General features: G+C 37.0%; 1 long non-coding RNA gene across 1 annotated transcript; it reads right to left on the bottom strand.

Annotated features, from left to right (window-relative positions):
- Positions 1–3325: 3325 nt before the first annotated feature.
- On the bottom strand, positions 3326–21819 carry LOC135407361 (uncharacterized). Its single transcript, XR_010426840.1, has 2 exons — positions 21295–21819; positions 3326–3999 (listed from the first exon to the last, which is right to left on the bottom strand). It is a non-coding gene; the product is annotated as an uncharacterized LOC135407361 (long non-coding RNA).
- Positions 21820–22389: the final 570 nt, after the last annotated feature.

Genomic DNA, 22389 nt, shown 5'->3' with positions numbered 1-22389 from the left:
GGAAAGTACTTTTTATGGAAACTCCATAAGAACACTCCTGCTTTGCAATTTTCTTGCAGTACTGGGAGGATAATTAGATAGGGGGTTGACACAATATTATTTGATCTATTTATATGATTTCCTCTTTTTCTACATCTTTTTTGTTTTCATTCCTAATACAGGTGGTGTTTGATCTTTCTTGAAAGGGTAAGACATTTCTTCCCTCTTCAACAGAGCGCCTACAGTTTCTATTGCTTTTGTTGCACTCGATGAAGTCTTCCCTTGAATGTCTTCTAATTCTACAAGATCTTGAGAAAGTCAGGAATTGATAAGGAGATTTGCTTGCTACAGATGGAACTCCAGCTTTTAGGAGCCTCTTAAAATAAATAAATTAAACCTTCCTTTGTATAATCTGAAACATATGTTTCCCTATAGGAATTATTTCTTTTCGGAGTTTATCCCTCTTTTCTTAGCTCAAAGGAAAAAGCAAATGTTACCCAAGCCCAAAAGGACTTGCCGACATCACAGGTCTATTGTTCAAAGTACATCAGAACTTCTCAATAACAAAATACCAGAAATGGCAACTAAGATGAAATATGGATATATGAGTGTGTTTTGTTTTCCCTTAGTGCCCGTAGATTTTTTCCAATCAATAAAAATGTCGACAACTTAAAAACTGTGTGTTTGACTAGAGAAATGTGGGGTTTTTTTAAACTGTTAAGTAAGCAACAGTGCATTGTAAGATTCTGTGAATTTTGCTGGTTAAAGAGGAATTCCAAGTCAACACAGCTGTTCTGGTTTAATATTTGTAATAACAAACCTTTCTGAGAAATGCCAGTATTCTGTCTTGAACTTGATGTGTCTGTGAATGATAACCAGAAGGAGAATTATTCATGGAAAACAAGAGTGGGAAGGGACAGAGAGGGAAGAGAGAAAAGTCTACCAAAATGGAATTGTATTTTCTCCACTGATTAGTGTTCTGCTTTTCATCTCCTTATATTTTTCTGATCTCATTTCAGGTTATAATCTACTATGCCTATGAACTTGACATGCTGTAAAACCCAATGGGAAAGACCTTTTTGGTATGAAAGTTTTCCAGCAAATAGGCTTGTAAAAGTAACTGAACCACATTGTTCTTCCCTCACTTAGTGCTCAAAGAAGAAATTCAGACCCCAAATCATTCAAAATGTAATTGTTCATGAAAATGAATTATAAATTTCAAGAAAATAAGTTTCTCTTTGCCATTACTGCTTGTAGTTCTTCCAAGTAGTGAAGGACAATATTTATATTTGGGCCTTGACGGCAGTAAAATATTATCTGTGATCTTGTCAAGATTTGGTTTTTGGTTGGTTTTTTTTTTTTAAATTATTGTTGTGATGGAGTCATTCTCCAAAATGCCACTACAAACCTATATTCCAGCAGAAGACAATAGGTCAAGAGTAGTTACTTAAATTAAGAATGTGTTCAACCTCATTAATCTCTCTTTGGTGACTACTCTAGGGATAGTGGAATTAACCTTAGGGACTCCAATCCATAATGCATCAGCTCATTGCTCTGAACTATTCTTTGCATAGCATTAATGTCACTCTTTTAGTTTTAATTTCCCTACAAGGTAACATCTAAAAACTTTTACATACTTGTATTAAAATATATTTGTGCAGAGATAGATTGGAATTTTATTTTTAAAGTGATTGAAATAAATTTATACCTCACCTTAAAGGTAAAAAATTGAATACCTTCAGGCTTTAGGCTTCTCAATTTCACTTGAAAATGGCTAATCATTTAAAGAAAGAACAAAAGGGGAAGTTTGCAAAGCAATTCAAACTACAAAACACAGTTTGGCAGAATATGACAAGTTTCAGAAAGTCATACAATGAATTCCCTACTTATTGTGTGATTTTCATCTTTTTTTTTGTCCATCACTTTGTCCAGCATTTGTTGCTAGCTTCCACATTAAAAGAGAATTTGGAGCTCAAAGTTCTGCTTTAACTCTTGATCTCCTTCAACCTTAGGTATAGAACCATACAAAAACATATTTTTTATAAATGAAGAATGAGTTGAGAGGGTTGAGGGCAGATTTCAGTTTTTCAAGATGAATTCAGGAATTGAGATAGAAAGTTTTTGTCATAGTTCCACCATAACACGAAATTTGAGTTCAGAGCTGACTCAAAATTTGCGTTTTGATGATAGCATGATATTGTTGAAGTAAAACCCATTGAGGTGCTCTATTTAAAAACAACCAAAAAGCCTAACACCATTGGTGTAACTTACAGTGTTGATGAATCTGGCTAAGAAATAAGGTGTTATATATGTATATATACATGTTATAAACCGGTACAAATTGAAAAAAAACCTGATCAGTATGCATAATTTCTCACACATTTGGATTTGTTTGTTCGTTTTTTACCTGACTTAGACATTTTAATTCAATCAGCTCTGTGACATTCTCGTTTATGTCAGGATCTACATTTATTAGGCTTATGTTGACTTAATGCCAGCCTAGTACAGATGAACATAGTGGAGATACTAATAAAAAACATAATGCTCAGCACAAAGGAAATGTAAAATATTCATGGTGGTCTGTATGTAGTTGGAGCTGAAGGTGTCCAAAGGATACCTTTGATATCTTCCACTGGGAGTGTGTTTGCTTTACACAGCAATAAATTTATTTATTGTATTCACTAGATTAGTGGCTCTTGTACAGCTGCCTTGGGATAAATGAACATTCACTTATGACTTTTCTCACTTTACTGGGAGGAAAATTGAGACAATGTTTATTGTTGATGAAGCAATTTAGACTGGAACTGCATTGTACAGCATTGGTATCAATTCACTGACATTTTAAGTGTTTCTAATAGGAGGTTAACTTTGCTGCTATTTTCCTCAGTATATCGCTAAGGTACGCATGTAGTAAATGTTACACCTGTTTCCGTCGTTAGCTAGGAGATTTGTTCTTTAATGAGTTGATGTTTTACATGGGAGTGAGTGAGCACTTGAAAAATAAAAGTATTTTTTTCCTCAGTTTGCAAGTGTCTGTTTTAATGCAGTTCTGATTAGTTCTGGATTCTTTTGAACTTCCATCATTTGCAACAGCTCAGAACTTTAGTTCAACCATTTGTCAGATCTGATGGAACATCAAACAGTCAAATGAAAAGACATGAAAAACACATGTTTAAAAAAGCATCCACATGCGCAAAAACTCCTTTAATGGTGCTCATCATCTCCTCTGTAAACCCAAATGGTTATAGGTCTTATATATTTCCACTGCACTATCATATTCAAATCTGTGGTAAAAAATTGATCAAAAATAAAAATTTTAATAAAGGAGTGCATTGGACATGACATACTCTGTTCATTTAAAAATTAAGTTTTTATTGTCTTCAGTTGTCTTTTTCCTTTTTTCCCCCATCTGAACTTTGAAAAGGGCATTTTTGACCTTTCGTTTGTGCCCATTCAACACTTCTGTGTAAATTAATTCCATATGTACATTTCTGCATGCTTTCTGTATACAGATAATGGGGTATAAATGTGGGAGAGTTCTTTCATGTTTTCATGAGGATGGGAATTTAGAAAGGCAGCCTTGGTACAGGAAATGCATTTGACTGCCATGTGTTTGATTCATTTATATGCAACTTGGAGGAAGTTCTTTTAAAATCAGGTGTTGATTCAGTACCCAAAAAGTATGCAAAATACATTGATAACTTATTCCTCCCAAAATATTTTGAAGAGGTTTGCTTATTTACATTGTTCAAGTGCATCTTTTATTTGCTTATAGGTGAGCAGGTAAGGGGCAATCTTTATGTCATTTGCAAAGTTAGAACCTGCATTCTGAAAATTCCTTGCATTGCTCCTTTTCTTTCTCCTCTACAGTTTACTGAAAGTAGCTGTGTTTTTATCATCTAACTGAAGTTTACAATGATAATCCTCTTGGAATCTGAAGTTTGGACTCCTTTCTTGAAGGTGTGGAAGTGCTGCAGGAGCTGTGTTGTTCTCTCCCTTTGCCCTTCCCTTCTCAAATGTCTGGAAAGCCAGAATTCAGAGAAATTTAAGGCTTACTGTGATTTTGAACATTTCAAACTCTATTGAAGTTCCTGTGGAAATACAGTATAACATTATTAGATTTTTGGCTGTTACAAGATCTTCCTCCTTAGTTCACTCAAAATAAGACACATAAAAAAGAATCTTTTAACCACAAAGTCATATGATCAGGTATTAGAAAACATTAGTCTGAGGGTCACGTAGATATACATTCTTATGTTAATCCAGCCTTTTTGTGCTTTATAATAAAATTCTTTCACATTCATCTGAACAAGTGTCATTTCCTAGCACTGAAACATTTTAAGAGTAGCTGTTAAAGTCTGACAAAATATGCAAGTGAAAACAAAACATGTTAATGAAGAATGGAGAATGGAGGAACTAACTAAAGTTGTTTGAATGAAATTTATTCATAGTCATAAAAGGTGTCACGGATGCACGTTGCAGTTTTTTGTGTGATTAAATCAATGCAAGTTAGTGTGCTGTATGTTCACTGATGGCAACGGAACGTTATTGCTTTCTGGATGTTTTTGTTTTATGTGAATCTGACTGGCAGTGAGCAAGACAATACTACTGTATTCTCTGGTTGTTTGTTGTGTACTAAAAAGAATTTAAAATATGAATTTAAACACAAAACTTCAAAATACAGAAAGAAAACAAACATTGAAATAGCTATAACATTTTATAGCAATCTATTACTTTGTTTGATTATGTGCAATTTTAACCAAGATTGTTTTCTTTGCCAAGTTCAAACTATATTTAGCATTAAAGAAGAAAATAATTTGATTTGCATGATGTTTTTTGTCTTACACAAAAATGGAGGTTTAGTCAGGCTTTAAAATTAAATTTACTATTTTTTTTAGGAAATAGATGCATTTTTTACATTGGGGGAAAAAAAGGGGGTTTTTTTAAAGATCAGAACAGCTTCATTATATATTTAATATATATATATTTAAAAAAGATTAGACAAAGGCCCTTTACTACTTTTGCAGCTGTTAATTCATCACGCCTTATCTTCGCACACAAGATCTGGCCATAAAAATAGTAATTTCCTTTATCTATCATGTCATGTTTTAGGACAGGCTAAAAATAACACAGTGAAAGACAGGATATTGCTACAGTGAAAATATCTTACATTTCCAACATTTGGATTATATTAACCTTGCAGTATCCTTTCATGGCAAAGGTATCATGTTGGTTTCCCTAACCTCAGAGCTATGTTAGAAGAAGTGAATCTGAGCTTGGTTACCAGAATAGTATAAATACTACTTCATGGTCTTGGAATTTCTTGTTGCAATTGCCATAACATCATATGTCTTCTGGGATTTTTTTTCACAATACTGAGAACTAATTTGTTTGCACTAGAAAAGTCATTGTGTTTCGCTCTGAACTCTTTGTTGTTACACCGTATCCATAAAGACAGCTTTAATTATTTTAAAAATATGGATGTGGAAACTTTTCAACAGCCATATGAATGTGAAAATATAAACACTTAAATAAATTTGAATATTTTTTTCCAGTGCATCACTAATATGGAGTAAATTTATGTCATGTCTGGGCACTGCAGCATGGCACTAATAACACCAAGGTTGTGGGTGCCCATATGGGCTATTCACTTAAGAATTGGACTCAATTATCTTGTGGCTCCTTTCCAACTCAGAATATTCTATGATTCTGTGAATTTCTTTGCAAGTAGGTTTGCTATGATCATCTACATCATGCATCCAGAAAGAGGTCCTGAGTTCCCCCAAAAAGTGATCCAGCAATGTCTTTAACTCATAAGCTCTGGAGAAAAAGATACAACTTCAGAAATATAGAAGTAAACCATAGCAGTGAAGAATTGTAGAGCCAACAGAAACTGTGTAATAATTTTATAGTAGTTAAGGGATGAATGAATTTGTTCAGCAGAAATCTCGAACAGAAAGAAACAAGCAATGGATAAAAATATGCTGAATGATATTACTCTAGGAAACTACATTAAAAATTAAGACCTGTACGCAGCAACTATTTTTTCTCCATTTTGCTTGATAATATGACTTACCATAGAAGCAGCAAGACTTTTAGTAGACATTTATTAAACCTTGTTGTAATCTACTCTTCTTTCCTGCTTGAAGATCTGGAGGTGAGACTAAAGCTTGACTGTGATCTGGAAGATAAGCCAAGCACTCATTTGGGGGCATATTCCTTTTATCTAAGGCTTAATATATCAGCTCTTCTGGGTTTTTGTTGTTCTATTGGCAATGGGTTCTTGAAGGTAACTAGAAAAAGAGAGTACTGAGGAGCTACAAAGGGGACATTTCAGATGCAGCTCTCCCTTCCCTTAGTGTTTCCCTTGTGGTTGTCTCAGCCCAGATCCTGATGGAGATGCTGCTTTTCATGGGTTCCAGACCTCTTGATGACGATGAATAAGAAATATGGGGTTTGCCATGTCTGAGATCTGGGTGTTTTTTTGATTTAGGCATCTTGGTGTTCAGGCTACTACTTATTCTGTGGGTTTCAACCTAAAGCATTACCAAAACTGAATTTATGTGCAACTCAACACCAAAAGTGTACAAGAGCAAGACCAGATAGTTAAACTGAAAAAAGAAATAGTTTGATCACTATAAACACAATATTGCAGCATAAATCACCTCTGAATCTGAACCCATTTAAACAACTCAAGAACCCCTTTAAACCACTGAAGCACTTTTGTGCTTTAATGTTCTTCAAAGATGATGACCCTGTTTATTTTTATTTCCTTCCGTTCAGCAGCATACTCCTGCTTGTGTACAAAAGATATTTTGATCTTTATTTATGCTTTCATTTTTAATAACATCCATTTACCAATTTCAAACATGTTTACCTAGAATTGTGCCCAGGGGAAAAAAACCCAGCTAATTGCTATTAGTGTTTGTAATGCCTGATTAACTTATAATAATATATTAGTAAGGCCACAATTTAATGTTAAGATTAACATAAGGAAAGATGTGTGAGTGATGTAATTTAAATAAAAGCCTGATTATTGGCAAATGAAATGGGAGGATAACATGACTAGTATTTCTTCATTGTTTGTCTCTTCAAGGAGAGACTAAATTCTACTTGATTTTCTACTGCGTGATTTCATTCATCTCTGAACTAAACTAGTACACAAAGTAGAGCTAGTACACTAGTACACATAGGTTGTGTGGAAATGACTTGTAAATTTTGTTTGTTATAGAAAACGGAATGGCAATATGTCATGGTGCCTAAGTAATTTTTTTTTGTGTTTATATTGATAAAACATAATTATTCAGTTATTAATATTTAATAGGAGTTCTACAGTTTTGTACTGGCAGCATAATGGAATTTTTAAATATTTTGACTGAACTCAAACTTACCATGTAGAAATTAGTAAGAAAGTACGAAGGAGAAAGATCTAGTAATTAAATGTAATGCATAGCAACATTTTAAAGCTGCGTGTTTGGTGAGACGATTACAATTACTACTTTACTTGCAATGCTGTGCTACAATACTATGGTGTGTTTGTATTGTGTACGTGGCTACATAAATAATAAATTTTCATTACAAAGGGAAAATTTTGTGAATCATGAAGTAATTCAGGTGAGTTGTAGGAAAAAGAAATACATTAGCTTTTAAATAATCAATTCAAAATTTTGTTCTGTTTGGGAATAAAAGCTCTTTTAAAACCACATCCATCACCCACTGAGTATTGTATGCACAATATGGGTAATGGGAAAACTAGTTGATTTTTTCCTTTGTTTTAATGAGATAGCTTAGATTGGAAAAAGACAGGATAGTAAATAATCATGAACTGTAAACTAGTATAAATCATAAAGCAGTCTGATAAAAAATATTTTGTATGAGCTTACTTACAAAGCAAGTTTCTGAAAAATTTCAGGTCATATTTTTCTTAAATTATATAAAGCCTCACACTATGCCTTGAAAGTCAAAGAAACTGTCATAGAAATAATTACTTCTGCTGTATGAAAATAAATCAGGACTTCATTTTCAGCCAGGACAATGAATTTTTCACTTGGGTAAAGAAATTTGACACAAATAAGCAGTTACTTTTTTTTCTTGTTCAGTGGGGTATCCTGACTGCACTCTCCACAAACCAACTCTGCATTCTAAAGCAAGGAAATTTTTTTCTGTGAAATTTTGATGGGTGCAGTTGTATAAGTCAGGGCTGGGAACACATATTCCTTAATGATATAAATCAGAGTGGCTTACCTGAGGCAGTATAGTTCGTTTATGTTCTAGTGTCAGACCTGTGATTTTTAATTATAGCACTGCTTTAACTTTACTTGCAAGAACAAAAAACATGTTACTGATAGTATTTTGGCAGAAATTAGATAACTGTTCTTTGCAGTGTTTCCTTATTTTGGATGGTGTGCTACATCCATGGAAGAAGGTATTCTTCTGAACATTAATAATATGTAATTTCTATTGTGGCTTCTAGTAAGTTGAGACTAACAATTAAAACTAAAAATGTTTATTAGAATCAAATTCCAGAACAGGCTTGCCAGTGATAAACACCAAAACTTGAGGAACTGAACTCTAGTGGGATCCCTCAATTTGTTCCGTTCAGTGTCGGATACAATGAACTACATCCGAAATGTTTCTACACCAACACATCCAAAAGGAGGAATGAGCAAGAGGAGCTCAGATCTTTGGCCCTGTCCAAGAGATTCGACATCACTGGCATGGATGAAACCTGTGGGATGAGTCCTGTGACTGGTGTGCTGTGTTGGATGATTACAGGCTCTTCAGGAGGGACAAGAAGGGCAGGTGAGGTAGGAGGGTGATATTGTATGTAGTAGAGGGGCTGGAATGTATGGAGCTCACAGTTGGCAATGGCACAGTTAATAGCCTCTGGGTAAGGATTAAGGGGCCAACAAAGTGGATGTCACTGTGGGAATCTACTAAAGCCATCCAGCAGGGATGACAACAGTGATGAATTATTCTTTTAGGAACTAAGGGATATCTCTACATCAACCACCTTGTCCTTATGTGTAGCATGGGACCCTTGTATAACAAGGAATGAAAGATGCTCCTCGTGTGGTGTTGTGGACAAAGAGAATTTATTCAAACTCGCGCGCCCTTTTATCCTTACATACTATGTGACTTTCTTAACCAACCAGTTTACTAACTCTGGGGCATGCTCCTTGGGCTCTGTACCTGGGCACATCCTCTGTGCCACCTTGACACGCCTCCTACACTTATGAGGTACTTCAACGTGCCAGTTGTTAACTGGGAGCATCACAGAGCTGACACAAATAGGTCCAGAAGATTCCTAAAACACCTGGATTATAACCTCATCGTACAGGTACTAAGGGAGACAACTAGTAAAGGTGCCCTCCTTGATTTGCTCCTTGTTAACAGTGAGGGTCTTGTGAGGTAAGTGGAGGTTGGTGGCTGTCTTGGCCACAGCAACCACAAAGTAATCAAGTTTAAAACCTCTGTTGAGAGGAGGAAAAGTAACAGCAAAACTTCAGCCCTGGACATGAGGAAAGCAGACTTCAGGCCGCTCAGGGAACTAGTGAGAAAGGTCCACTGAGAAAAAGCTTTTGAAGGTGCTAGGATCCATCAGTACTGGTCATTTTTTAGCTACCACCTCCTAAGGGCACAGAAGCAGGCAACTACAAAATGTTGGAACGCAAGAAGGTGAGCCAGAAGGCTGGCTTGGCTGAACAGGGATCTTATTTTGGAGGTAAGGCAAAAAAAAGAAGATATATGTACAGTGGAAGCAAGGTCAGGTGACATGGGAGGAATACAGAGATACTGCCTGCCACTGCAGGGAGAAAAGTCTTGTGGCCAAAGCTCAGTGGTAGTTGAAGATGCCAGAAATGTGGAGGACAATAAAAAGAGTGTTTTAGAATATGTTAGTAGCCAAAGGCAGTACAAAATAACATTGGCACCTTTGGGGTTTGTGTTTAAATAGAAAGCCTGAAAAGTCAAAGCCAAAAGGCAAAGATGCCTCTGGACCTCTCACCATGTATTAAGGGTATTTTTATTATGTGTAGTGTATTAGTCTTTGGAGCATGCTCCTTTAGATTTTGATTTCCTTCACTCCTTCTCCTTCAGTTTCTGAATTTTCTCATTCTGGTATTTCTGTATCATTGTAATTTAAAATAGAGGTTGCTTTTTCTCCTGGTTTTGAACCAAATCTGAAAGATGTTTCTTGATAAGCAAATAAATAAGTTGCTATGCTTGACATTGTTGACTTGAAATAGATGAAATTTCGTCTATAGCTAGATGAAAATTGCATTTGCCCATTTTGTGAAACTTGACTAATGGTTTCTGGCAAATAGTTTTGTTTTGTTTTGTTTTGTTTTGTTTTTGTTTGTTTTTGTTTGTTTGTTTGTTTTTTTGGTTTTTTTTTTTATTAAAGATATAACAGTTTTATGAATAGCATGGAATGAACTAACAATTAGTTCTCTAGATCCGAGGACTCATTCTGCCTTCAGGTATGGCCATAGTTGGCAAACCTGCTGGCACGTTCAGCGTGAAAGCCCAGTACTAAACAAACAGGCAGGGCGAACACTTGTTTCAGCAGATGATTCCTTCACAACTAGTTGAAGGCACATTAATGAGGAGGAGAGCAGAGGTTCAGAGTACGCCTTTTCTTGGTTAGCAGTAGAGAACTGTTAATGTTATTTCAGGCTATTACCTTTCTTGGGTTAAAACTGTAGTGACGTCAATCAAGCAGATAGGCCTGTGTGAAAATGTGTGTTGGTAACGTGCAGCTCATAGCAAAATGTTTCAGCAGATAATTCACGCAATTAATATTTGCAGAAATCATCAAGTATGATGATCAATTTATAATGAACTTTTTATTATATTAAAGAATCCACAAGCACTTATCCTATGCTTGTCTCACAGTCCATGAAGAAACAACACCCCAAGCTATTATATCAGATCATCTCAGTATCATTCAGATGTTTTCAGAGTCCTGCTAAAACATGTTTCTATTGAAGAAAAGCAGGATATGTTAATTTCCAGCATTTTTATACGAACAGTAATTCTCTGCAAGAGGAATTCTGTTGCCCAAGTGTATGCATACTTGAGTGATTCAGGCCAAATTAGAGGTTTATATGGTTTATTTTGAGTATATTTGCTATAGTACCATCTAAAAAACAGCTTTTTGAGTGTTTTGTTAGATAAATCCACCTTTTTTCATTTCCAAGATATTTCAGTTTCCAGCTTGTTCACATCCTTCTCACAATAAATTTTGCAAGCATGCATCTATTTCCTACCCTCCCTTCAAGACTCCTGTTTTCTTTCCCTCCCTCTACCCAAGGGTATAAAACTCAAACATAGGGTTTTGGCTCCTATAATTTTTTTTTAGTAGTAGAAAAAATCATTTTGATGAAGCAGGCAAGAAAAACACCTCTACATTTTGCAATAACTCTATTTGGTCAAAGTATTTAAAGGAATTTAACTACAGCTTCTCAAGGATTTCTTTTTTTCTTCTTTTCTCCTAGCTGATGTTTTCCAGGCTGCTTACTGTATTAAAAACATGTGTTTGCAATGCTAGTAGTCTGCACTTTGTTCCAAGAAAACCGAAAACAAATGTGAGAAAAATGACTTAGCACTCTGTAGCTTCTATGAGGAACAAAATGTGGTATGTTTGTGTGTGAGCACAGTATAAAAGTTAGTTCATGTGTTCCTTTCATAGCAAGGAAATAGTTACTGAATATTTTCCATACCAACATAACAGAGTAATAAGTGTGCTATGTTTAATTGACTGGAAATCATTAACTGCTTTCTGGTTGCTAGGAAGTTGCACTCTTGATTCAACGGTTCTCTCATGCAGTCCGTTGTTAAGGACACAATAATATACTTTAACTCTGTGGCCTGGAGCTACGTGCCTAACTCCAGTGCCCTCAGATGTAAAGCAAACAACTTGGGATATGAGTGGGAGGGCAAATAATGTCTTACACTTTTCTCAGAACTTCCGTCACAAATATGAAAAGATGAAAGCTGATTTTGATGATCGTAAGCTGGTGCAATGTCTCCACATAGAGAATAAACCATGTATTTTTAGTAACAAATTAGGAACAGATTTTCCAGAGAACACTTGTAGACTGTGTTCGCAAAAACCTGTATGAGTTCTTCATTCTTTTTAATGCTTTTCCTTTCTCTAACCTGTAGTCACATTTACAACAGCTAATAATATTTGGGAAAAAAAAAAAAGTGTAGGCATGGGGAATAGAGAAAAGATGACGATTATTGTTAGAAGTTGTCAGAAATGAGAATACTCACACTCAAACCAAAAAAATCAGTTTCTACCAAAGAAGGTAGTGGCTATATCTTCTTACATAAGAAGATAATACTTTTAAACTGTGATTCTTGTAGGTCTACATTATACCCTACACAGACTTTCTGGTTTCCTAAATCACTTTGAATAGTTAGATAATAGTTAGATAATTTCCATTATGATTGCACAAACTTAAAATTTGGTGTTTCTGCTAGTAGCCTTTAAACACAAGTTCTTCTCTCCATAGGTTTAGTATTACTCTTTCCCACAGATTTTTGTTTTATTAATGTTAGAATAGCTGTCCTACAGGTACATGTCATTTTACATGTATTCTAGAAAATAACAAATTCTATTGACTGTAAGGAAAAAACCTATGTGCTGATTCATGGCATGTTCCTAAGATCCCTTTAGAAAGCCCAGCTATCAAACAGTTCACTCCTGCCTTCTCAGAATAGCTCTATATCCCAAATTGCACCAATCTCTCTGCTGTCTCCTATTTTCCAAGTTGGTTTTGTGTAGGCTCAGTTAAACTACACTACCATTTCAGCATGGATATGTTTGCTTAGTAAGTTAGCTCTTCCTCTAATACACATTATTCTTTTGAGTGACAGTGTCAAAATTCCCTTTCACTCAGGCTACCTCATAGCAGTTTGTCACACTGGCAGTAAGGAATGAAGGATCTTCATTACCCCACCCATGCTCCTCAATTTTAGGTTTAGCAGTATGGGAGAGAGTGTACATAATTCCAATTGCAACCAACACAGTAAGCCAATTTTCCATTTGAAAGGCCTTGATTAGAGTCTGGGAAATTCAAGTTCTAAATTACCATTTGAATTTGAATTTTTCTTCTTCTGTCTGCCTTGTATGGAGATGGAGAAGTTCTCTGACCTTGAGTCATAAAAAGCCTATCAGAAATGCACACTTAGTTTATTTTCATTACTTTCATTTTCTCAGGGTATCAGGTACCTTGAACAAATGGCTGACTTCTCCTGACAACTGACTGGTGAATACTTAGTCAGGCTTCTTATGACAGCTGTGCTGCAGGCTCAAAAACAAACCAGAGCTCTGTGTTTCACGCTGCTGGTAATGCAGTCTGGAATGACTACAACATTTTTCTTTTGTGAGCAGCTTGGATAATTTTGTTCAACCAACCCTACAAAAGCCTATGTTAGGGGGCTTCTACTTTGAGAAGTAATCAAAATCTTTTGAGAAAAAAGCGCCCACCACCAGTATGGTTCATACTTGGCTGCAGAGATGAAGTATGGAAAGGGTTATTATCTGTACTAAGAAATTGTGGCAATTTGAAAATTGACAATTTATCATTAAATTAAAACTAAAAAAAGTATAGTTTGGAAACATCAGAGAAACTATTTTAATAGCAATGTTGAAATTTCAATTTAATGTGCTACATATGTTAAAAAAGCCCCATCTTTGAATGAAGAGTTCAGATGAGCTTTCACTGAGGTTACAGAGTAACTGATATACATTCCTGAAAAGTATTTTGTGAGGATAAGATAGGTCGTTGACTGATTTTCTATAGAACGTGCATTTGTGAGCTACCTCACAGCTAGATCTGCAACATTAATGAAGAGGCTGCTTCCCTTGTGTGCAATTCAGTAGCTGTGCAAAATTTTTGCTGTGACCTCTGCCACCAAGAGGCCTGGTTGTAGAAATCACTGTATAATCAAAGTTTTGTTCAGGGTTCAGGGGATCAGAACGAATGTAATCTGAACTATAAACCTCAAAGAGCATAGATGCTGAGTGCTTAGCATCCATTCATGTGGATCAGAACTTTTGTGGTAGATATTGTGAAGACAAAGCAAAAAGAACTTAGATGATTTTTAGTAAAACAGTCCAAAATATGCAGTTTAACTTGACCTTGATTTTCCTGGAATTCACAGAGCCTTATAGCAACAGAGCAAAAGCAGGCCAAGAGTCATATGGATACAGAATGTAGTCATGATCAGACTGCATATATGAAGGTAAGAGGATTAATTCAAGGCAGAATAGGATGAAGTCACACAGGATGGAGGGATAGACCATTTGAGCTGTTCATATCTGAAATTCAAAACAGACTTGGGAGAAAATGAATAAAACAGAGATCACTGAACTTAAAGTGAACCGAAACAAATGAGATTCATATGTCTCTAAGAGCCAGCTGATGAAATCTTTAAATACATGAACGTTCTTTTAGATGTAAGTGCAGCTGTGACTATTTAGGAGCATGTGGTTTTGCTAGCTAACAAGTACTTTGTGCAGTGATTGATCTCTACAAATTAACTTGCTAAGAGAAACAAATAATGGAGTAAGTGTTCACATTTCTCAGGACACAGCCAGTAACTCCCTATTGGCTGCTGCCTGAGTCCCTTTCCAATGAATCAGTGCAAGACTAAGGTTAGTGATATAATTAGGTGATTACAGTCTTTGGCTGTTTAATTAAATATGGCTTTGTGCAAATATTTTGTCACCAGTCTTTTGAAACTTGCTAGGTACACATTTTTGGAAGTAGCTTGTAAACTTGGGAAATGATAGTCTTTGATCTTTGAGGTTTTCTGTTCTTTGAAGTTTTTTTCTGAAGTCAGTGCAATACAAGTGTTAATTTAATACAGCAGAGTGGAAAAGTAATCTTAAGTGAGGGAGTTTTAACACACAAAACCTCCTAGCTTTTCATGTGTCTCCTAAATTTAGTAATCCTCCCACTAAAAACAGCCCTTCTAACAATTATTTTTTTTTGCTGAACTATTAGGAACCCTACAGTAAGCATTTTTTTTCCTGTGTGCTTTTAACTTAGTCTCTGGACTTACATTCTCTGTTTGTTTTTAACATTTTAGTCCATTTTGAAAGATATGTTTTTGTCTGTACTCAGTAATATTATTGAAAGTATAAATGTTATTTGTTAAAAATTCCTTATGTCTCTGCTTACCACTCTTCCTGAAGTTTTATCTCTGAGACCTCTATTGCTATAATTCCTGAGCTTTTTTTTTTTTTCCAGTGTTTTCAATGACCACTTTTTGAAATACTGTTATGACATTAGCAAGTATTATTTCCATGTGTGAAATGTGGAAGCAAGATTTTTATTTCTTTTTTTAGTCTCCCCACTTTTGTTATCTTAAACAGGTTATGTACATAAGATTTTTGTAGGAATATCTGTGATCTTCTCTAAATGAGTATATAGTAATACTTAAGTATTTTTTTTAACAGTAGCAATTTCTGGGGCACCTCTACAGCATGGAAAGCTTGTTTTCAAGGGACAGATTTATTTAATGAGGATTTTGAAAGGACCTGAGGACTAGAAAAGCAGCCACAAATTAATATTTTCTTGTTCTTTATATTGCGTAAAGGAAGTACAACTGAGTGTTTTCCATAACAAAGTACTGTTAGGAACAGGGTTATTTCTGTATTTTTTTCTCTAATTCAGAAGTTAGAAGTTAATAATTTGTGATGTGGTGAGAACAGAGTTAAGCAAACACACTGTTTGGAATGCAATACTGGGTGTTCCACTCTCAAGGAGCTGTGAAAGATATATTTTTCTTCCTACACAATGTTAAATGGGTTTTTTACTTTCAAACTCTGTCTTGCTGGAGCAAGAAACTACTTGCCCACAGCTTAGAACAACTAAGCAACTCTAATGTGATTCAACAGGCTGCAGTACTGAAATAGATCCTCTTGCTAGCAGATGAGTCTGCCTTCATAGCACAAGGTATCACACGTCTGTTTCATGGAAAAATCCACACTGCTGTCAGAGAGTGAAAGAATATGATTTCCTAGGTGCATTTATCAAACCGTATCCAAGCAGCTGCATTCTGAAAAATCTGGCCCTCTTGTAACAGTGGCAACAACTGTTGACTAACAGTAAGTCTTCTGAAGAGGCTGTGATATATTCTTTTTTTTGCTTCAGAATAATGGTGTCTAAGTTTCAATGCAAATATTGTTGAGCTATTAAAAACAAGAGAAAGGCTGCCTTTTTTATAGGAAGTTCCCTGTGTTTTCCCACTGTTTTCCCTTCAGAAAAGGTTTTTTTTCAGATGTTGTTGGAATAACTTGAATTTGCCCAGTTTTACTAAACGCTTGTTATATTTTTTTTAAAACTTCCTACTGCTGAGTGGTTGTGTGAACATGTTATCACTCTGTCTTGTAAACTGTGTTTTCTATTCTTCCATCAAATTCATCCATGGATTTGAAACTGAATAAACTCTTCCGTCATCAAAAAATTCTTCTCTTAAAGAAAACTGATTAATGAATTGACAAGGCAGAATGTTTTCACAAAAACATTCTTCTAAATCTAATCAGATTGCTGTGTTTTGGTAAAAGTGTCACATTAATAATAATAATTAGCAATAATAAGTATTGCTAAAAGTATCACATTTTCTGAGTGCATGTACCAGTGTTAAAAGATATCTTTACGCTCTTTCCACGTATTTTAATATGAAATGGTTATAAAATCTGTGCAACCGAGGAAACTGAAGTTTGAGAAATGAAAAGAGGTGGAAGTAAGAAAGAGAGTGAGAGAGAGAGAAATGTCAAATTCATCAACTATATATTCAACAGCACAGTTAGAAATGCATGAAAAAACTTTTGGAAAAGGTGTCGATAGCAAGACTATTCCTTTCTTGAGAAGCCTGACTCTTTTGCTGGACTGAAATGTCACTTTGAATTAAGTTGTTCCAATGGAAACTCACTCACAGTTGAACATTTTCAAAAAAAAACATTTTATTTTAGATAGAGTAATAAGTTTCTGAAGTAGAAATTACCTGACTATTTCCTGAGTAGATTTACTAACCTGGATTTAAAAATGTCTGGCCTGGAGCATAAGCTTTTTTACCCCAAATGAGTATCTGAGTATTTATAAGAGAAAATTATTGATATTTAATGATCCATCATAAGATTTTTCATTCTCCTGATATTTAGTATATGTGGTTAGAAGAAATTGTTATTGATCACTGTTTGGACAATTAGGAGGCAGTGGGATCCTGATAACTCAGTGTTTCTGGTATATACAGGTCTCTACATTAGCCTGGTTGGCATCTAGGAATGTGACTGACTATAATGCAAATATGTGAGGTAGGCACTTTTTTTGCATGATATCTTATTTTTTTAACTTGATGTTGAAATAGTTATATAATATTAAGTGTGGTCATAATAATTAATGTATCTAATTCTTCTGTTATTTACTAGGACTATATTTTCTGTTTCTTCTATTCTTGCACATCTTGTTTTTGCCAAGTGCTACTGGAAAGTTCCTTATGATTCCTTTGTAGCTTCTGTAAGGTAGCCACTCTGCACAGCATCATTTAAGTGCTTCACACAACTTTAATTTTAGCTCATATACTATATTTGAAAACTTTAATTGATTGAAGTACTGAATATTTTAAGAATTGAACGGAATTGATATAAAAGTCTTCCAGCCATGAGAACCACGACAAGGAAAGGATGACTGGCTGGGTAAAGGTGATCACCTGAAATTTGCTTCACAATTCTTCATCTCTTTTGCAGTGATATTTTAGTGAAGTTCAAAAGGCAAAGAATGTACTTTTATTTGTAAACTAAGGATTTTCACTTTTTAGTAACCACCATTTCCCCCTTGGTATATCTGGTATGTAAAGAAACAGATATAGATTCTTTTTATCCATCTGGAACTAGCTCTGTAGCTTTGGACCTCACTACAGGAAGAAAAATGTCTGTGTCATAGGGGTGAGACAGAAAGTTCCTGAATCCTACCCATATCCAATCCTCTTTTCAAGAATGACCTGAAGAAATTGTCTATACTGGGGGTGGATGGTGAAGGGATATTGGAAACTATGATTCTTTCTTCCCTTTGATCTTAATCTCTTTGCTAACCTCTTCTTTTTAAAGCTACCTATTAGGAACTGATTTTTCTATTGTACAGAAGAATATTAAAATGTATTTTATTCTTTCTTTAGAATAAAGTATATATATTTTGTGGGAATATGTGATGATGGAGGCCCAGATCATCACTTAACTTTAACTGAACAGCGGTTGGACGCTCAGCAGAGACTGATGGTCTCCTGGGATCTGATGCCTTAAGGTCCATCTAGTTTTTTGATTTTTCTAATTTTTATTTTGTAGATTTTAGAAGTAGCTGTATCCCTCACCCTTTAGCACAGTAGTTTACACATTCCTCAACCCCTATTACCCCATATCAATATCCCCTGAATTCCATTAGAAAATGTTTAGTTTCTTGTCAAAGTAGGCCCATTTTGTTTAGAGAACACTTGTACCTTGGCCTAAACCGCAAGGGTACAGTCAAGAACTGGGTGAACGTGTGCCCCCTGTACCCCGAAGAAGATGAAGATGATGAAGAAGTGGTCCCAAAAAACCCCCAGCCCCAATTCTCAGGGGGCGGGATGGGGGTGGATCAGGGCAAAAGCCACAAGGTGGAAACATCTGGGATTGGACAGTATTATAAATTGTAACAACTGTACACGGGGAGGGGGGGTGAGGCACACATCCTGTAATCTCATGCATCAGAGGCACAAATTAAAACCCTTTCCTTATCTCACTTCCAAAACTAAATTGCCTCGGAGTTTCTTTTTCTCCCTGAATTTTCTTTAGGCAAGAGATCCACAGTAGTCAAAAGTGCTGAGGGTAGGAATAGGTAAAGTGCTAATATAGTACTAAATTAGATCCACTAAAAGCTCCTACATATCAGCAGGATATTTTACTGATTACTTTGAGCTTGACATCTAAGAATGCAGACATTTGCCTTTTTTTTTTCTTCAGCCTGCACTGAGACAGATCAAGCTTGTTTCTACCCAGCATTTGAGCAAGAACAAGATTGCCTTGGTTTGCAATAGACACCGCAAATGTAACCTTTGCTGGCAATGACAAGGCTTTTTTCTAGAGATATTCTTGTTAGCTGTGCTTATCTGAATGTGTTAGCAGTTGACTCTTGGAGAAATGCTTATTGTCGGCTGCAAAGTAGTTTTAGAAATTGAACGTGTAACTACTAGGGATTTTCTGCCTGAAGGCAAAGGTTGTAAAAAGGCCTGTGAGCCCTGAAATCTCTTTTTTGTGCCTCAAAATAGGAAGTCCCTGAAATATTGATCTTGTATTTGCAGTCTGATTTCACTCTCTACAGAACAGAATTTCATTCCAGTTCAGAATGGAACTATGGTATTACAGCACAGTCATGCAAGTAAATTAAGAATTAAAATCATGGATTGTGAAGGGCTCTGACTCTTTTGGTAGGATTAGGTCATCAAGTGAAATAGGTAAGAAAGAACCATGAAGGTGTCTTGGAATGGAAAGCTGCATAAATGTCTTGATTTATTACAGACAAAGACACTTCCTCTGTCAATTTAATTTAAGGTGCATCAATAGTCCTTAGAGTGTGGACAGGAATCATGTATCCATATCTCCAAAGAGCTGATGTTGGCATAGGTTATAATCTGCTTGCCCTTTCATTCCCTTCTGGACAAATCTTTCATTCTCTTCTACAAATAACCCAAAGTACTATTTTCTTGAGTGAACTGGGTTTATTAGAAACGGATTTATGTTTAAGAGTTTTTGTAATTCTCTATCGATCTGTCCCTGCATCTGAGTCCCCAGTCTGTTAGGTATTGTGGTATGTTGAATTCAAGATAAACTGTGACTTTTCAATGTTGAAATATTATTGGAAAAATACTCACATTTCCCAGCTGAAATGCATCTACACCAATGCACACGATATGGGTAACACACATGAGAAGCCATTGTACAGCAGGAAAGCTGTGATGTAGTTGCCATCATGGAAATATGGTGGGATGACTCCCATGACCAGAGTGCTGTAATGGATGGTTATAAGCTCTTCAGGAGGAACAAGTGAGGAAGCAGAGGTGGTGGGGTGGTTCTGTACGTTAGTGAGAGTTTTCACTGTATACAGCACAAGGGCAGTGATGATAAGGTTGAGTGCCAACGGGTAGAAATTGGGGGAAGGCTAGTAAGGCAGATATCTCTGTGGGAGTATGTTATACACCACTCAACCAGGATGAAGGTGCAGATGAAGCATTCTGCAAGTGTCTGACTGATGTTTCATGATTACTAAGGCTTGCTCTTGTGGGAGAGAGACTTTAACTTGCTAGAAGCTCAACACTTGATAGAAACTCAACACAAGGGAGAGGAGGTGATCTAGGAGATTCCTGGAGTGTGTGGAAGAGATCTTCCTGACACAGCTGGCCAACGAGCCTACCAGAGCTGGGCCCCATTAGACCTGCTGTTTACAAACAGATAAGGGCTGGTGGGAGATGTGGTGGTAGGAGGCCATCTGGGGTACTGTGACCATGAAATGATAGAGGTTTTGATTCTTGGTGAAGTAAGGGAGGGGGTCAACAAAACCTCTACCTCAGACTTCTGGAGGGCAGACTTTGGCTTATTCAGAGAGCCCCTGGTTCAGGGGCCTACTGGTTCAGAGAGCCCCTTAGAAAATAGTCCTTGATGACAAAGGGGTCCAGGAAGGCTTGACGTACTTTAAGAAGGAAATCTGAAAGGCCCAGGAGCCCTCTATGTGCCAAAAGAGGAGCCATCAGGGAAGAAGACCAGCCTGGCTGAATGGGGAACTCACGCAGGAACTCAGGGAAAAAAAGGAGGGTTTTTGACTTTTGGAAGAAGGGGCAGAAAACTCAGGAAGAGTACAAGGATGTAGTTAGATCATGTAGAGAGAAAACTAGAAGGGTGAAAGCTCACCTAGAACTCAACCTGGCCACTGCCGTGAAAGATAATAAAACATGTTTTCATAAACACATCAACAAGAGGATGGTGAAGGAAAATCTCCATCCTTTACTGGACATCGTGGGGAATATTGTCACCAAGGATGAGGAAAAGGCTGAGGTACTTAATGCCTTCTTTGCTTCAGTCTTTAGCAGTAAGACCTGTTATCCTCAGGGCAATTGGCCCCCTGAGCTGGTAGACAGGAAAAGGGAATAGAATAGCTCCTTTATAATCCAGGAGGAGGATCACCTAGAAACTCACAAGTCTATGGAACCAGGTGGGATTCATCCAAGGGTGCTGAGGAAACTAGTGGAAGAGCTCACCAAGACACTCACCATTATTTAGCATCAATCCTGGCTAACCAGAAAGGTCCCAGATGACTGGAGGTTAGCCAATGTTGCGCTCATCCACAAGAAGGTCTGGAAGAAGGATCCATGGAACTGCAGGGGTCTCAGCCTGTCCTTAGTATCCAGCAAGGTTGTGGAAAATGTCATCTTTAGTGTAATCACGCAGCATATAGGACAACCAGGAGAGCAGGCCCAGCCATGATGGGTTTATTAAAGGCAGGCCTTACCTCACCAACCTGATCTCCTTTATTACCAGTGACCCACTTGGTGGATGAGGGGAAGGCTGTGGATGTGGTCTACCTGGGCTTCAGCAAAGCCTCTGACACTGTCTCCTATAGCATACTCCTAGAAAAGCTGTCTGGCCATGGCTTGGACAGGTGCCCTGGCTGGGTTAAGAACTGGCTGGATGGCTGGGCCCAGGGCCACCCAGTGTTGGTGCATGGTGCCACATCCAGTTGGCAGCTGGGCACTAGTGGTGTTTCCCAAGGCTCAGTATTGGGGCCAGTTCTGTTTAATGTCTTTACTGACCATTTGGATGAGGGGATTGAGTGCACTCTCAGCAAGTTCACAGATGACTCTAAGCTGAGCAGGAGTGTTGATCTGCTGGACGGTAGCAAGGCTCTGCTGAGGGATCTGGATGGGCTGGATTGATGGGCTGAGGCCCACTGAATGAAGTTCAACAAGGGCAAGTGCTGGATCCTGCCCTAGCATGACAACAACCCCTGCGGCACTACAGGCTGAGGGAAGAGTGGCTGGAAAGCTGCTTGGCAGAAAAGTATCTTGGAGTGCTAGTTGACAGCCATATGAACATGGGCCAGTAGTGCACCCGGGTGGCCAAGAAGGCCGAGGAGACTCTGGCCTGTAACAAAAATAGTGTGGGCAGCATGTCCAGGGCTGTGATTGTCCTCCTGTACACTCAGCACTGGTGAGACCATACCTTGAGTCCTGTGTCCAGTTCTGGGCCCCTCACTACACAAAGGACATTTAGGTGCTGGAGTGTGTCCAGAGAAGGGCAATGGAGCTGGTGAAGGATCTGGAGCTCAAAGTCCTATGAGGAGTTGCTGAGGGTGTTCATCCTGGAGA

The sequence above is a fragment of the Pseudopipra pipra genome, chromosome Z (genome assembly GCF_036250125.1).
Source record: "Pseudopipra pipra isolate bDixPip1 chromosome Z, bDixPip1.hap1, whole genome shotgun sequence".
Lineage (NCBI taxonomy): Eukaryota > Metazoa > Chordata > Aves > Passeriformes > Pipridae > Pseudopipra > Pseudopipra pipra.
Note: the sequence above shows the minus strand (reverse complement) of the source record. Positions and strands in the feature narration are given on the sequence as shown.